The sequence below is a fragment of the Coregonus lavaretus genome (assembly GCF_964263955.1).
Source record: "Coregonus lavaretus genome assembly, chromosome: 34".
In the NCBI taxonomy this organism is placed as follows: domain Eukaryota; kingdom Metazoa; phylum Chordata; class Actinopteri; order Salmoniformes; family Salmonidae; genus Coregonus; species Coregonus lavaretus.
In genome coordinates, this window is record NC_140021.1 from 5,506,295 (window position 1) to 5,523,002 (window position 16,708).

At 44.3% G+C, this 16,708-nt stretch overlaps 1 pseudogene across 1 annotated transcript in view; it reads right to left on the minus strand.

The window, feature by feature from the left end:
• Positions 1–63: 63 nt before the first annotated feature.
• The window catches only part of LOC311109251 (serine/threonine-protein kinase MAK-like), a 28,804-nt pseudogene continuing 12,159 nt past the window's right edge, over positions 64–16,708 (minus strand). The window contains exons 2-16 of the transcript in view: positions 15,141–15,195; positions 14,811–14,914; positions 14,407–14,513; positions 9,680–9,812; positions 9,424–9,576; positions 8,843–9,004; positions 8,212–8,425; positions 8,031–8,101; positions 7,620–7,825; positions 6,191–6,330; positions 5,901–6,039; positions 5,290–5,364; positions 3,817–3,936; positions 3,230–3,323; positions 64–188 (exon numbers count right to left, since the gene is read on the minus strand). The product of the transcript in view is annotated as a serine/threonine-protein kinase MAK-like (transcript). The remainder of the gene's footprint in view (positions 189–3,229; positions 3,324–3,816; positions 3,937–5,289; positions 5,365–5,900; positions 6,040–6,190; positions 6,331–7,619; positions 7,826–8,030; positions 8,102–8,211; positions 8,426–8,842; positions 9,005–9,423; positions 9,577–9,679; positions 9,813–14,406; positions 14,514–14,810; positions 14,915–15,140; positions 15,196–16,708) is intronic.

The following is a 16,708-nucleotide window of genomic DNA, read 5'->3' on the forward strand; positions in this document are numbered from 1 at the left end:
TTCTAAGTGCATATCAGACTGTGGCTACACCTGTGAGTTGGGTTTATAGCTTCTCTTGGTGCACTAGCGATTGCCTAGTCTAGTCAGGTTGCCAGAGGTTTTCCCCAGGGCTGAGTAGCTCTGGCTTTCCATTTGGGGCCTGTCCGTCCTCCTCTTCCAGCCATCATAATATGAAAATAAAAAAAGATCTGAGTGATCCACATGCTGAATTTACGATACCATAGCTACAGGACCCCTTCTATAGGGCCAGTTTTCTGGACACAGATTAAGCCTAATTCTGGACTAAAAAAAGCACACCGGAGAATTTCTGTTGAAAGTGCTTTTTGGTCTAGGACTAGGCTTAATCAGTGTCCTGGGAAATTGGCCCATAGTGTGTCCTTTCCAGCCTCAAAGTAACTCTGAGACAGACATCCATGGCAGAACATCCACTCATAACAATGCATCAAAATGGCTCTCTTTAATGTCATGTAGATTAATATTAATGTACAGTGCATTCGGAAAGTATTCAGACCCCTAGACTTTTTCCACATTTTGTTACGTTACAGCCTTATTCTAAAATGGATTAAATAAATACAATTCCTCAGTAATCTACACACAATACCCCATAATGACAAAGCGAAAAACGGTTTTTAGAATTTTGTGCACATTTATTAAATATCTAAAACAGAAATACCTTATTGACTTAAGTATTCAGACCCTTTGCTATGAGACTCGAAATTGAGCTCAGGTGCATCCTGTTTCCATTGATCATCCTTGAGATCTTTCTACAACTTGATTGGAGTCCACCTGTGGTAAATTCAATTGATTGGACATGATTTGGAAAGGCACACACCTGTCTATGTAAGGTCCACAGTTGACAGTGCATGTCAGAGCAAAAACCAAGCCATGAGGTCGAAGGAATTGTCCGTAGAGCTCCGAGACAGGATTGTGTCGAGGCACAGATCTGGGGAAGGGTACCAAACATTTCTGCAGCATTGAAGGTCCCCAAGAACACATTGGCCTCCATCATTCTTAAATGGAAGAAGTTTGGAACCACCAGGACTCTTCCTAGAGCTGGCTGCCTGGCTAAACTGGGCAATTGGGGGAGAAGGGCCTTGGTCAGGGAGGTGACCAAGAACCCGATGGTCACTCTGACAGAGCTCCAGAGTTCCTCTGTGGAGATGGGAGAACCTTCCAGAAGGACAACCATCTCTGCAGCACTCCACCAATCAGGCCTTTATGGTAGAATGGCCAGATGGAAGCCACTCCTCAGTAAAAAGCACATGACAGCCCGCTTGGATTTTGACAAAAGGCACCTAAAGGACTCTCAGACCATGAAAAACAAGATTCTCTGGTCTGATGAAACCAAGATTGAACTCTTTGGCCTTAATGCCAAGCGTCACGTCTGGAGGAAACATGGCACCATCCCTACGGTGAAGCATGTTGGTGGCAGCATCATGTGGGGATGTTTTTCAGCGGCAGGGACTGGGAGACTAGTCAGGATCGAGGGAAAGACGAACGGAGCAAAGTACAGAGCGCTCAGAATGCACTGTAGATTAAGTCCTTTGCTCGTTAGCTATGCAGAGCCCGTTTCTAGGATGCCAGTGTTTATTTGGGCTCTCATTCAGCTTTGGCGTAACAAATAATGACTGCTTCTTATCAGGTTTAATCATGGACTATTGAGTAACAAATCAATCAATCAATCAAATGTATTTATAAAGCCCTTTTTACATCAGCAGATGTCACAAAGTGCTATACAGAAACCCAGCCTAAAACCCCAAACAGCAAGCAATGCAGATGTAGAATCAGGGTGGCTAAAACTCCCTTTCTAGGCAGGAACCGAGGAAGAAACCTAGAGAGGAACCAGGCTCTGAGGGGTGGCCAGTCCTCTTCTGACTGTGCCGGGTGGAGATTATAAGAGTACATGGCCATTTAAGGCCAGATTGTTCTTCAAGATGTTCAAACGTTCATAGATGACCAGCAAGGTCAAATAATAAACACAGTGGTTGTAGAGGGTGAAACATGAAATTAATCAATGAGAGGTATCATATGGTTTTTTCCCCATTGAAATTGTGATTTACATTTTAGTCATTTAGCAGACGCTCTTATCCAGAGCGACTTACAGTTAATGAGTGCATACATTATTTTATATTTTTTATACTGGCACCCCGTGGGAATCGAACCCACAACCCTGGCGTTGCAAGCGCCATGCTCTACCAACTGAGCTACATCCCTGCCAGCCATTCCCTCCCCTACCCTGGACGACGCTGGGCCAATTGTGCACCGCCCCATGGGTCTCCCGGTCGCGGCCGGCTACGACAGAGCCTGGATTCGAACCAGGATCTCTAGTGGCACAGCTAGCACTGCGATGCAGTGCCTTTGACCACTGCGCCACTCGGGAGGCTGGTTCGATTTCCAGGCTCTGTCGTAGCCGGCCGCGACAGGGAGACCCATGGGGCGGCGCACAATTGGCCCAGTGAACAGGTCATTACATCAGGAGTAAATGTCAGTTGGCTTTTCATAGCCAAGCATTCAGAGGTCGAGACAGCAGGTGCGGTAGAGAGATAGAGAGAGTGTCGAAAACAGCAGGTAGCACATCCGGTGAACAGGTCAGGGTTCCCTAGCCGCAGGCAGAACAGTTGAAACTGGAGCAGCAGCACAACCAGGTGGACAGCCAGGAGTCATCAGGCCAGGTAGTCCTGAGGCATGATCCTAGGGCTCAGGTCCTCCGGGAGGGGAGGGAGAGAGAGAGAGAGAATTAGAGGGAGCATACTTAAATTCACACAGGACACCAGATAAGACAGGAGAATTACACCAGATATAACTGGCCCTAACCCCCGGCACATAGACTATTGCAGCATAGATACTGAGGATTAGTATAAATGAATAGACTTAATTGACACATCAGCTACTGTGTGGGTTGGTTCTAAAAGCATGGCGGTAACAACACCAAGGTAGTGGATTCAATTCCCAGAGGGATCACATACATTTTATGTGTGTGTATGTACCAGTGGAGGCTGCTGAGGGGAGGACATCTCATAATAATGGCTGGAACGGAGCGAATGAAATGGCATCAAACACATGGAAACCATCTGTTTGATGTATTTGATACCATTACCGCTCCAGCCATTACCATGAGCCCGTCCTCCCCAATTAAGGCGTCACCAACCTCCTGTGGTATGTACTCATTGTACAATAAGTCTGTTTGGATAAATGTGTCTGAAGTGGCATTTTCTATTATTAGCATTACCTTCAGTGTTTTCCCTCATAGGTGTGATGGAGGTGGACTTTGTCTTGACAGATTTTGGTTTGACATGTTTTGTTATCAGGAGTAGAAAGATCAACTGAGAGAGAGCATGCAGACACGGAAAGAGATGAGTTTATGGTACAGACATGGAAAGAGATGAGTTTATAGTACAGACATGGAAAGAGATGAGTTTATAGTACAGACACGGAAAGAGATGAGTTTATAGTACAGACACGGAAAGAGATGAGTTTATAGTACAGACATGGAAAGAGATGAGTTTATAGTACAGACATAGAAAGAGATGAGTTTATAGTACAGACATGGAAAGAGATGAGTTTATAGTACAGACATGGAAAGAGATGAGTTTATAGTACAGACATGGAAAGAGATGAGTTTATAGTACAGACATGGAAAGAAACTAGAAAATAGAGTGATGGAAAGGCAGAAACAGTGAAAATAAGAGAGAAAGGATGTAATGGTATGAATCCCTCCCCAGTGGTCTTATTTGTGTCTGCTGACCGCTGTGCCGTGTAGACTAAAGATCAGAGCATGTTTATGCCAATTAAAATGGTAAATATGGTACGTCTTACTTGTGTGCTGGCCGGCAAGAGGAGCAAGCTGGATCCTTTGACCCACAGAGCCAACCTCTTTCTTCTGAAAGGAGAGAATATAACCTCCAGCCAGATTGAACTTTGTACTGACAATGTTTCCTGAAAGACATAAACCAGAGATTTAATTAATGTAGACAAACTTTATTCATAACAATGATTAAATACAGACAAACTTTATTCATAACAATGATTAAATACAGACAAACTTTATTCATAACAATGATTAAATACAGACAAACTCTATTCATAACAATGATTAAATACAGACAAACTATATTCATAACAATGATTTAATACAGACAAACTCTATTTATAACAATGATTTAATAAAGACAAACTCTATTCATAACAATGATTTAATACAGACAAACTCTATTCATAACAATGATTTAATACAGACAAACTCTATTCATAACAATGATTAAATACAGACAAACTATATTCATAACAATGATTTAATACAGACAAACTCTATTCATAACAATGATTTAATAAAGACAAACTCTATTCATAACAATGATTTAATACAGACAAACTCTATTCATAACAATGATTAAATACAGACAAACTCTATTCATAACAATTATTAAATACAGACAAACTATATTCATAACAATGATTTAATACAGACAAACTCTATTCATAACAATGATTTAATAAAGACAAACTCTATTCATAACAATGATTTAATACAGACAAACTATATTCATAACAATGATTTAATACAGACAAACTCTATTTATAACAATGATTTAATACAGACAAACTATATTCATAACAATGATTTAATAAAGACAAACTCTATTCATAACAATGATTTAATACAGACAAACTCTATTCATAACAAATAACACTTCACTTGTACATCTTTGATATTTAGCGTTCTGTCATAAAAATGACCATCTATTTAGTAACCTGGAGCGTGGTTCTCGTGTAGGGCGGCAGGTAGCTTAGTGGTTAAGAGCGTAGTGCCAGTAACCGAAAGGTCGCTGGTTCTAATCCCCGAGCCGACTAGGTGAAAAATCTGTCGATGTGCCCTTGAGCAAGGCACTTAACCCTAATTGCTCCTGTAAATCGCTCTGGATAAGAGCGTCTGCTAAATGACTAAAATGTGTAGCAGTGAGTATTTGGGCTCCCTCTCCTGCTGTGTCTTAATTGGCTGGGCTCATTAACATGTTAACCCACACACACACTATTAGGATAATGGTTGCATCTGCAGAAACACGTATTCCACTTTAGTATAGCTACCATTAAACAGTTTAGTAACATGTTAAAGTGTTTATGAAAATCTGGCATTATTACTAATTATACTTGATGATAAGCCAACTAATTATTTTTACTATAGATCTTAGCTAATTGAGAATTCACCAGAGGTCAGCAGCAGGAGAAAGCATGAATCAATGAACATATAAAGACATGAACTTTAAATTCTAAATTTAACAAATAGAGTATCTTTAGCTGAATCAGGTATTATTTCTTTTAGAACAGATTTATCTACAGATTTATCAGAAGGGTTATCAGTGTCTTCTTCTCCCAGTTAAAGACAGGGTGGAGAAGACAATACATTGTACATGCAAGCAGAGACAGAAAAGATAGTTAAAGGAAAGGAGAGAAATGGGTGAAATGAAGCATCAAGTCATCAGAGAAGCACACTGAAATCCAAGTCACAATAGGATACTGTGAATGTTAGCGAGACAGGACTGAGAAACTAGATTTCAGTGAGAAATTAGGCCATTCAGTCCAAAAACTCAAGTTGGGGGCACTTGATCTTAAGCAACTAACTGTCTTAATACTCTTCCTCGTGAATAAGAAAAGTGGGGGGCACAGAGGCACATATTGCGGGTCTGTCTACATCACAAATGAATAATGGAGGCTCCCGTCCCCAATGTGACCCAGACTCTTAAGCATAGTAACCCACACCAAACAGTTGCTTTCTTTGTGCCGAGCCAGCACTAAAAGATTGCAGGGGCGAATCAGGAAATGAGCACTGCAGAACTGAATAGTATGGCGTTTAGGACCTTTGTGAGCTGGATGTGTATGAGTAGGAGGGCACAAAGGATTACCTGCGTTGACTCTGGTGACGGATAAACCAGCTCCAATGGGCCCCGAGGGGTCTACTGTTGACTTTGGTGGAGTGTTCCCACAGATCTTGGAGTGTCGGTCCACTGGGCTCCTTGTCTATAGAGTTCTTGCCGATCAACCCTGAAAGAAAAGAAGAGTTGGGTCGGAAAATGTGGATGGCTGAAACCAACATAAGAGGAACCATTAGATACATGAGAAAATATGCCTCCCAAAAATGACTTACGTATCGCACATGCTATTTGTTTAAAACAAACAAACAAGCTGGTCTTACCAGGCAGATATCTTGATTGGCTCAGGTAATGTTGTCTTGCTGAGGAACCTGGGAGACTGGAGTCCATTTGACCCATGTTAATATTGCTCGGTAACTTGGTAACAGTGCTGAAGGAGTACGTCGTTTTTTGCTCTTTGGATCTGAAAAAACAGCAAAGGGCTCAAACTCAGACAATTCAATTCAGTCGTTTAAATATTTGTGTTAGATTGAATATATACAAAAATATGTGGACACCCCTTCAAATTAGTGGATTCGTCTATTTCAGCCACACCCGTTGCTGAAAGGTGTATGACATCGAGCACACAGCCATGCAATCTAAATAGACATACTTTCAACGTGGAACCGTCATAGGATGCCACCTTTCCAACAAGTCAGTTCGTCAAATTTCTGCCTTGCTAAATCTGCCCTGGTCAACTGTAAGTGCTGTTATTGTGAAGTGGAAATGTGTAGGAGCAACAACGGCTCAGCCGCAAAGTGGTAGGCCACACAAGCCCACAGAACGGGACCGGCGAGTGCTGAAGCGTGTAGCGCGTAAAAAACGTCTGTCCTCGGTTGCAACACTCACTACCGAGTTCCAAACTGCCTCTGGAAGCAACGTCAGCACAATAACTGTTAGTCGGAAGCTTAATGAAATGGGTTTCCATGGCCAAGCAGCCGCACACAAGCCTAAGATCACCATGCGCAATGCCAAGCGTCGGCCGGAGTGGTGTAAAGCTCGCCTCCATTGGACTCACACTTCACCATCTGGCAGTCCGATGGACGAACCTGGGTTTGGCGGATGCCAGGAGAACGCTACCTGCCCGAATGCATAGTGCCAACTGTAAAGTTTGGTGGAGGAGGAATAATGTTCTGGGGCTGTTTTTCATGGTTCGGGCTAGGCCCCTTAGTTCCAGGGAAGGGAAATCTTAACGCTACACTCTAAAAAATGTGGGGTTCAACAAGGGTTCTTCTAAGATCCTCAAAGTTCTTCGAAGAACCTTAGGGTTCTTGGCACTGAAAATGGCCCCCAAAAGGTTCTACCAAGAATCCCATAGGAGGTGGGGTTCATTGAGGAACCTCCTTAGTTGGTGGGGGTTCTTGCAGGAACCTAACTGCCCAACTGAAACATTTGGATTTGAAACGACAGCAGATGCAAGCACTTAACTCAAAACTGTAAAGATCTCCTCAATTTAAGGTAAGGTTTGTCCCTTGTATGATCTAAATTGATATTGTTTTATGATGATACCATCTATCTTTTCATATTTGTGCAATTCTATCTAAAACAGAAAATGGACACAAACAATATCAATCAACAAAGAGGTAAGAATATGTACGGTATAAGAATATGTTGAAGGCTAGATGTATTGGGTGCAGATGACTGAACTGCTCACTTTTGTGTCTGTGTCTGCAGGTCATGTAGTGTACAATAGGGGAAGTGACTGAGTCTTACTGTAGATCACTACGGTCCTTGTGGCCCTTCTCCTCCTCTGATCCCAGGCTGGGTTTCTTGGAGTAGGACACAGAGGTATCAGAAGGTTCTGACTCGTCCCAGCTATCTGTGGCCTTCAACACTGTCTGGCCCCAGCGCCTCTGCCCACTCTTCAGCTCCACCGCTGCACTGTTCTCACTCCCAGTCCCCGCCAAGGCAGACGGCTTCTGCCAAACGGAATACATTTCACAGGTCAAGAGTCCAGTCATGTCCAAATCCAAATAGATACACAGACGTCTCTTTGAGTTAAATTTCAGAGAGGTACGGTGTTATAATGTTAAAATGGTCATATAACTTACTGTTTTTAACATGTTTTGCAGTTATTCCATGTTTCCTCAGATCTCTTTGTATGGATGCAGCCCAGCCACTCACCGTGTTGGAGTTAGTGACTAGATGTCTGGTCAGGCTGGTGGAGGGGCTGTTGGGGGGCCACGTGGAGATGTCTGGTCAGGCTGCAGGGGGGGCTGTTGGGGGGCCACGTGGAGATGTCTGGTCAGGCTGGTGGAGGGGGAGGGGGGGGGGGGGGGGGGGGGGGGGGCTGTTGGGGGGCCACGTGGAGATGTCTGGTCAGGCTGCTGGAGGGGCTGTTGGGGGGCCACGTGGAGATGTCTGGTCAGGCTGCTGGAGGGGCTGTTGGGGGGGCTGGTGAAGGGGCTGTTGGGGGGTCTGGTGAAGGGGCTGTTGGGGGGTCTGGTGTTTGGGGTGGTGGCCCTGGGATGTCTGAACCGAGGAGTCTGCTGAGGAGGTCTGCAGTTCAGCTTTGGGCTCTGATGAGCCTCGGGATTGAGTCCTCACTGTGGCCTTGCGTAACTCACTCCCGGGCCAAGGCCCCATCATGGATGCCATTACCACAGCAATAGTTAGAACACAAATATCTAATTACAGGAAGAAGACAAAATAAGAGCGGTCAACCTGGGGATCGAACCCCTGTCACCGGGGGGGGAAGAGCTACCACTAGACCAGACTCCAGCACATACAGTAAATATGTTGACCTGCATTAACACGTATTACATAAGGAGCACATGGAGGAGGCCCGTGAGGCCTATGGGCTAATCAGACAGTCTCTGTGGGGCATGACTCCCCAGCACACCTAGGCAATGACCATAGGAGTTGACAGCACAAACAGATCTGGGACCAGGCTACAGCACACCAAGCCTCTGTCTGTGATGCCTGTATAGCTGCACGGCCATGGGTCTCTTCTTACGCTCCCACGTGAGCAGATCCTTCATCATGGCGATGGCCTCTGTGCTGGCGTTGGTGATGAGGGTCTTCAGGTAGGTAGGCATGCACTGGGGCAAGCGGGAGTTCATGGCCGGGGCCAGCTGGTAGCCGTCCGGCCATTCAGACTAGTAGGAGAGGTGAGGAGAGGAGAATTGAGGAGGAGAGTTCATTTCACTACTGTATGAGGTTTCAGAATGTATGTTCACTCAGTACCAGATACTTATGCCAATGGATCACTCTCAAGTGAAGAATGGCATATGCATGTATGTGTGTATGTTGAAAGCGATACAGTATATTAACTACTCATGCCCATTACAGCTCATTTGAGTAGATTTAGATTAGAAACACATTCCATTTCAATAATTAAAGACTATTATTCTAATCAGCTCAAATCTGCATAAATAGTTGTCATACTGGATTACTTCCAACATGCGTCACACAGACATTTACACCATTTACCCTAGATACTGTACATAGGCAATCATTTAAACTATAACACCAATATCTCTCTGTGGACAGAGGATTGCTTGCTCTTCTCTCTTACCTTCTTGACTGTCCCCAGAACCTGGCTGATCTTGAAGATCTAGTCCACCTCACTGTTCCTGGGGAACAGTGGTCTGATGGCGTAGAGCTCAGCCACGCGTCTACAGGGGAGCTGTAGTTAGACGACCGTAGCAGCACCTCTGGGGCGCGATACCTGGACACAGAGACAGCACAGTGAGTTTTCAACTTCTTTATGCATTGTATAAAATAAGAGGAGACCAAATGTTGCCACTGAACAACTACGGAGGGTCCCTTACAATCTTGTGGACATGTAGTCCGTGTACGGGGGGCGGGAGCGGATCTCTCTGGCCAATCCAAAGTCGGCTATCTTGACCAGCTCTGGGCCCATGCAGAGCAGGTTCTCCGGTTTCATATCCCGGTGGAAGAATCCTGCCCAAGGGATCAGGGTCATAGAGAACACTCAGCTCAACCTCTTCACAAGTCATCCAGAAAGATTAACTGTACAATTTATATATTTTTTTTTTATTCCTTTTTTAAATGAATCAAGGTGAATCATGGGGTGTTTAGGTGAAGACCACATTTCATATTTGATTATCGTTATGGATATGAGTTTTACATGAATCATTCAGTCAAAATAGATTCAAATGGCTTTAAATTGATAGTTCAGTACATTAATTTGGGATTGAGGCCTATAGATTGATTGTAATGTAGTGGAATCTACACACAACAAGCATACAATAAGGACTTTAGACCACTTTTGAGGAACATTTCTGACTAACGTTGAACCACCCATCCCCTTAAATCACAAGACAATGGAGTGAACCATCCTTTTGAAATGCACCATATGGGGTTGTGCGACATGGAGTAGTATGCTAATTCACAAAAATCCATGTCACACAAACGGACAGAGCAGCAGGAGGACAAAGCATCTTACCATGCCTCTGCACAAACGGACAGAGCAGCAGGAGGACAAAGCATCTTACCATGCCTCTGAACAAACGGACAGAGCAGCAGGAGGACAAAGCATCTTACCATGCCTCTGAACAAATGGACAGAGCAGCAGGAGGACAAAGCATCTTACCATGCCTCTGCACAAACGGACAGAGCAGCAGGAGGACAAAGCATCTTACCATGCCTCTGCACAAACGGACAGAGCAGCAGGAGGACAAAGCATCTTACCATGCCTCTGCACAAACGGACAGAGCAGCAGGAGGACAAAGCATCTTACCATGCCTCTGCACAAACGGACAGAGCAGCAGGAGGACAAAGCATCTTACCATGCCTCTGAACAAACGGACAGAGCAGCAGGAGGACAAAGCATCTTACCATGCCTCTGCACAAACGGACAGAGCAGCAGGAGGACAAAGCATCTTACCATGCCTCTGCACAAACGGACAGAGCAGCAAGGAGGGAGGAGAAAAGAGAGACGAAATGAGAAGAGAGGGAGGAAATAAGGAGAGAGAGACGAGATAAGGAAAGAGAGAGAGACGAGATAAGGAGAGAGAGAGACGAGATAAGGAGAGAGAGAGACGAGATAAGGAGAGAGAGAGACGAGATAAGGAGAGAGATGAGATAAGGAGAGAGAGACGAGATAAGGAGAGAGAGAGAGACGAGATAAGGAGAGAGAGACTAGATAAGGAGAGAGAGAGAGACGAGATAAGGAGAGAGAGACGAGATAAGGAGAGAGAGAGACGAGATAAGGAGAGAGAGAGACGAGATAAGGAGAGAGAGAGACGAGATAAGGAGAGAGAGAGACGAGATAAGGAGAGAGACGAGATAAGGAGAGAGAGACGAGATAAGGAGAAGAGACGAGATAAGGAGAGAGAGAGACGAGATAAGGAGAGAGAGACAAGATAAGGAGAGAGAGACGAGATAAGGAGAGAGAGACGAGATAAGGAGAGAGAGAGAGACGAGATAAGGAGAGAGACTAGATAAGGAGAGAGAGACGAGATAAGGAGAGAGAGATGAGATAAGGAGAGAGAGACAAGATAAGGAGAGAGAGAGAGACGAGATAAGGAGAGAGAGACGAGATAAGGAGAGAGAGACGAGATAAGGAGAGAGAGACGAGATAAGGAGAGAGACGAGATAAAGAGAGAGAGACGAGATAAGGAGAGAGAGAGACGAGATAAGGAGAGAGAGAGACGAGATAAGGAGAGAGAGACGAGATAAGGAGGGGGAGACGAGATAAGGAGAGAGACGAGATAAGGAGAGAGAGACGAGATAAGGAGAGAGAGAGACGAGATAAGGAGAGAGAGACGAGATAAGGAGAGAGAGACGAGATAAGGAGAGAGAGACAAGTTAAGGAGAGAGAGACGAGATAAGGAGAGAGAGACGAGATAAGGAGAGAGAGACGAGATAAGGAGAGAGAGACAAGATAAGGAGAGAGAGAGAGACGAGATAAGGAGAGAGAGACAAGATAAGGAGAGAGAGACGAGATAAGGAGAGAGAGACGAGATAAGGAGAGAGACGAGATAAAGAGAGAGAGACGAGATAAGGAGAGAGAGAGAGACGAGATAAGGAGAGAGAGACGAGATAAGGAGGGGGAGACAAGATAAGGAGAGAGACGAGATAAGGAGAGAGAGACGAGATAAGGAGAGAGAGAGACGAGATAAGGAGAGAGAGACGAGATAAGGAGAGAGAGACAAGATAAGGAGAGAGAGACAAGATAAGGAGAGAGAGACGAGATAAGGAGAGAGAGAGACGAGATAAGGAGAGAGAGACGAGATAAGGAGAGAGAGACGAGATAAGGAGAGAGAGACGAGATAAGGAGCGAGAGAGACAAGATAAGGAGCGAGAGACGAGATAAGGAGCGAGAAACGAGATAAGGAGAGAGAGACGAGATAAGGAGAGAGAGACGAGATAAGGAGCGAGAAACGAGATGAGAGAGAGACGAGATAAGGAGCGAGAGACGAGATAAGGAGAGAGAAGAGATAAGGAGAGAGAGAGAGACGAGATAAGGAGAGAGAGAGAGACGAGATAAGGAGTGGAGAGACAAGATAAGGAAAGAGACGAGATAAGGAGAGAGAGAGACGAGATAAGGAGAGAGAGAGACGAGATAAGGAGAGAGAGACGAGATAAGGAGAGAGAGACGAGATAAGGAGAGAGAGAGACGAGATAAGGAGCGAGAGACGAGATAAGGAGAGAGAGACGAGATAAGGAGCGAGAGAGAGACGAGATAAGGAGAGAGAGACTAGATAAGGAGAGAGAGACGAGATAAGGAGAGAGACGAGATAAAGAGAGAGAGATGAGATAAGGAGATAGAGAGAGAGACGAGATAAGGAGAGAGAGACGAGATAAGGAGGGGGAGACAAGATAAGGAGAGAGACGAGATAAGGAGAGAGAGACGAGATAAGGAGAGAGAGAGACGAGATAAGGAGAGAGAGACGAGATAAGGAGAGAGAGACAAGATAAGGAGAGAGACGAGATAAGGAGAGAGAGACGAGATAAGGAGAGAGAGAGACGAGATAAGGAGAGAGAGACGAGATAAGGAGAGAGAGACAAGATAAGGAGAGAGAGACAAGATAAGGAGAGAGAGACAAGATAAGGAGAGAGACGAGATAAGGAGAGAGAGAGACGAGATAAGGAGAGAGAGACGAGATAAGGAGAGAGAGACGAGATAAGGAGAGAGAGACGAGATAAGTAGAGAGAGAGACAAGATAAGGAGCGAGAGACGAGATAAGGAGCGAGAAACGAGATAAGGAGAGAGAGACGAGATAAGGAGAGAGAGACGAGATAAGGAGCGAGAAACGAGATGAGAGAGAGACGAGATAAGGAGCGAGAGACGAGATAAGGAGAGAGAAGAGATAAGGAGAGAGAGAGAGACGAGATAAGGAGAGAGAGAGAGACGAGATAAGGAGTGGAGAGACAAGATAAGGAAAGAGACGAGATAAGGAGAGAGAGAGACGAGATAAGGAGAGAGAGAGACGAGATAAGGAGAGAGACGAGATAAGGAGAGAGAGACGAGATAAGGAGAGAGAGAGACGAGATAAGGAGCGAGAGACGAGATAAGGAGAGAGAGACGAGATAAGGAGCGAGAGACGAGATAAGGAGAGAGACGAGATAAGGAGTGAGAGAGAGACGAGATAAGGAGAGAGAGAGAGACGAGATAAGGAGAGAGAGAGACGAGATAAGGAGAGAGAGAGACGAGATAAGGAGAGAGAGACTAGATAAGGAGAGAGAGAGACTAGATAAGGAGAGAGGAGACGAGATAAGGAGAGAGAGATGCGATAAGGAGAGAGACGAGATAAGGAGAGAGAGACGAGATAAGGAGAGAGAGAGACGAGATAAGGAGCGAGAGACGAGATAAGGAGAGAGAGACGAGATAAGGAGCGAGAGACGAGATAAGGAGAGAGACGAGATAAGGAGTGAGAGAGAGACGAGATAAGGAGAGAGAGAGAGACGAGATAAGGAGAGAGAGAGACGAGATAAGGAGAGAGAGAGACGAGATAAGGAGAGAGAGACTAGATAAGGAGAGAGAGAGACTAGATAAGGAGAGAGGAGACGAGATAAGGAGAGAGAGATGCGATAAGGAGACAGCCCCAGAATGCATTCAGCCCATAGGACATGTGGAAACCGCGGTGGTGTTGGACAAGCACAGATGGAGTTAGCGTGGTGTGTGTGAAGAGAACCACTCTTGCCAAGTCACTCACATGACGCTATAACAGGCCAGATGGACTAGAATCCATAACAGGACCTCCTCTCACAGACTGAAACCTGTTTACCTCAGAGTTTAACGTGTTCTCACTTTTCAGCCCTGGGTTGCACACGTCAGGTATCCACATATCCGTTCACCAAAACAGCAAGACAAGACAACGGAGGTCTAACCAAGGCCACAGCCAGCCAGGTGCTAGCTAGCGACACTCCCATCATTTTAGTTTGACAGGCTAAATATTTGTCAGTGTTTACAGACAATAGCCAACTCTATGAATGGTGGGAGTGCCAGTGACGGTAGCGACCTCTGTTGCCCCAGTTGTCCTTGGTGTTGTCAGATGAGAGAGTCAAGTGGTTCTTAGGGGAGACCTACCATGTTTATGAATAAATTATAGGCCTTGTAATATCTGATAACGTATGTTTCTAATCGCTGACTCAGGGAACAACTTGTTTCGGCAAATGAAGAATTCATAGAATTGTCTGTATATGAAACTTCTAATTAATTCTGGGTTGTGTTAGTTAGGGAACACAACATTTATTTTTTATTTTTTTTGTTTTGCAACAGAAAACGAGTAAAAGCATTTCTTATAGTCCTTCCCTGTTTCAGTCCATTTACTTCCATTTTGTTGCCTAATGAACACACCCCTGCTGTTTCCCACTCTTAAATACATGATTTGGCAAGGAAATGGGTATATACTGTATATACTGTATGCCCCACAAGCATTATCTAAACAAAACATTTTCAGGGTTTTGTAGTTGGAAATGAGTCACCCTTACCTGTCCTTCATGAGCTGATAGAGATTCTCTTTCATGTATTCAAAGACAAAGTACAGGTGGTTCTCTTTGATGACAGCGTTGGCATGATTCAGCTTTTTCAGTGACTGTGGACATTCATCATGGGGTGAAGAGATAAGTGACAAACATTCTTCATAATATAATAGTCATCGATTATCATCTGAAATTGAATAATTGAATTCCATGAGAAAGATACGGTTGTTGTTGTTGATAATTGTGAGCACTTTCAGTTGTAGCTGATGCTTTCACTTTTGTAAACATGAAATGTACCTAAAACATTATGTTAACCATGTGTTGTGTTCCAATCTTTACCCTCACTTCTCTCAGATTCATGCACTCTCCCCACGAATAAAACTTCCTCTTCATTCTGTAAAAGACACATGGCATGATATTTGGGCGGCAGGTAGCTTAGTGGGTAAGAGCGTTGTGCCAGTAACCGAAAGGTCGCTGGTTCTAATCCCCGAGCCGACTAGGTAAAAAATCTGTCGATGTGCCCTTGAGCAAGGCACTTAACCCTAATTGCTCCTGTAAGTCGCTCTGGATAAGAGCGTCTGCTAAATGACAAAAATAAAAATAAATATTTACTGTTGCAATCCCATGTTTGACACTACAGGAACAACCAGGGATGCTTTACTTTGCAGCCAACTATTGACAGAAATCCCATGGTATTACGTAATTACATAATGAGCTGTCGTTTCTTACCACTGCATAGTATTTGACGCTAAGACATCAATTATTATTAGGCCTAATTATTGTGCCCCAAATGTATCCTTAATAGTGACCACATCTTCTCAATAAATATCAGGTAAACACGAACTGAAACAGGACTGTAAAACAAGGCGTTAATGCATTAACTTGTTTGTCATTTACGGGTGTCCATGAAATGAACCCCTTCTCCGTATTAATACTGAGGTGTCCATTACATGTCAGCTAATCCATATTGCTGTGTACAGTAGGGAGTAGGTCCAGCTGGTATAACTGGCACTCTGGCACAACCTAACGCCTCCTCCCGGGCATCCTTCAATGCCTCTCTCAGCGGCAACACAACACTGCGAACTCCTTTCACCGTCACCATGGCTATCGCTTTGCATGGTAACGAAGCGCTATCAGACGTCCGTCCCCCCCCCCACCCCCCCACCTGCACCGCCACATCCATTATTCAACCTACCCTCCATGATGAAAGACAGACTTGTAAACTGGCTTGCCTTAGTCATGGGGAAACCTGAAGTGAGACTTCAGCCGGATTTGTTTGTAGTTAGGGAGTTTACATACAGCTGGCAGATTTTGTATGGTTCTGGGTGGTGGTTAACACTATGCATAACCTTGACCCAGGGGTTCCCAAACTTTTTTGGCCCACGACCACATTTTGATATCAAAAATGTTTTGCGACCCCACCAAAAGTTATGTAATCAACGGCCAATGTTTACTTTTTTAATTTGGGCTATGACAATCTATTAGAAATCAGTTTGATCTGACAGTATTTTTTACAGTATTTCAATCTGAAGACGGTATGGTTTGAAGTGACTGAAATTAAGACTGTGGCGGTCACGAAATGTCGTCAGCCGGTGATTGTCAAGCAAATAACTGTCGGTCTCACGGTAATAAACAGTTAATTAACATAAACACATTTAGCAGTCTATTTCAGAAGAAAATAATAGCATACTCTGAGTTGTCCTGATGTGGCTATGCCAAATGGCTGTGGGCTACACTAGTTCATTTAGCAGACAAGATTTGCTTATAGTTAAGTGGCATTATTTTATATTATTTTATAGTATGAAGAATACAATTGAACAAAGCTGAATAAAATGTAAATATTTTCTCCAAACGATCTTCTTATCCAGAGCGACTTACAGTTAGTGAGTGCATACATTATTTTTTCA